Below are 1382 nucleotides of genomic sequence, written 5' to 3'. Positions count from 1 at the left end.
CCTATCTTTAAAAATAGATCCCCTCCCCACATACTGCTTTGACTGCAACAAAAATAACTAAATCAACCACAATTATTTTTGCAAAAAGTGCCCTCAAAAATCTCTCCCAAAGTCTTTTTGAGCTCAGCTTCCACACATAATCAGCCTTGGTCTTAACAGACACAGCTAAGATTCAGGTTTTCCTCTGCCCTTGCCAGTAGACCTCTGAAATGTCCACCTTTGCCCCAAGAGCCATGGAGCAGAGGGGCACTAATAACAGGCCAGGTGGCTCTTCTGTCTTCATGCCAAAAACCTGGGAACAGAGCTCGAAAGTCTTTAAATGTAGGTTATCTTTGATACAGCAATTCCAATTCAAGGAATACACCCCTAAGGAGATAATTCAGAGGTGTGCAAAAGTATATTTCCAAAGATGTTTCTAGCAGTGTTAAGATAAGGAGGTAAATTAGACATTGACATAGAAAGATGCTCATAAAATACTGTTAAGAGTAAAGGATATGGGCCGGCCCGGTGGCGCACTGGAGAGTGTGCCACCTGGGAGCGCGGCAGTGCTCCCGCCGAGGGTTCGGATCCCATGTGGAGACCGGTTCCCGCTCACTGGTTGAGCGCGGTGCGGGTGCAACACCGAGGGTTGCGATCCCGTTGCCAGTCCCCGGTGCAGGCGCGACACCGAGGGTTGTGATCCCATTACCAGTCAGTAAAAAAGATAAAAAAGAAAAAAAAAAAAGAGTAAAGGATAAATTATATAAGAAAAAATTATACGGTATATTCCTTAAAAATGTATACGTATACCTACCATATGACCTCGCCATTCTACTCCTAGGTATTCATCTGAAAGAAAAGAAAGCATATGTCCACACAAACGCTTGCAAACACACGTTCATATCACTTTTATTTGTAATATCCAAGAATCAAAAACAACCCAAATGACTACTGATGGGTGACTGGACAAACGGTGTGTAACCATACAATGGAATATGATTCAGCCATGAAAAGGAATGGCTACTGATGCACACAACACAGATGACTCTCTAAATCACTGTGATGAGTGAGAGAAGCCAGACAAAGAACTCATGGAAGCAGAGAGTAAAATGGAGGTGGCCAGGGGCTGAAAGTGGCGGTGCAGATGGGGAGAGGCTGGTCAAACTATCAGTTAGACTGGACCCCCCACCCACCCACAACCAGGCACACCACCAGCACCAAGAAGTGTGCCAAAAACATCACCTCCATGTGGGCCACCACAGCCACCACAGTAACCACAGCTGCTGCAAAAGCGGCTAGATGCTACAAACACCACGCAGATGGTCTGCCAGCCACTGGAGTACACTGACACAAGGAGAGTCACCAGCAGAAACCAAAGAAAAGAAGAGGATGTCTCTTTCCAC

This window comes from Galeopterus variegatus, unplaced genomic scaffold (genome assembly GCF_000696425.1).
Source record: "Galeopterus variegatus unplaced genomic scaffold, G_variegatus-3.0.2 Scaffold585, whole genome shotgun sequence".
NCBI classification, from domain to species: Eukaryota; Metazoa; Chordata; class Mammalia; order Dermoptera; family Cynocephalidae; genus Galeopterus; species Galeopterus variegatus.
This window is presented reverse-complemented; position numbering follows the sequence as displayed.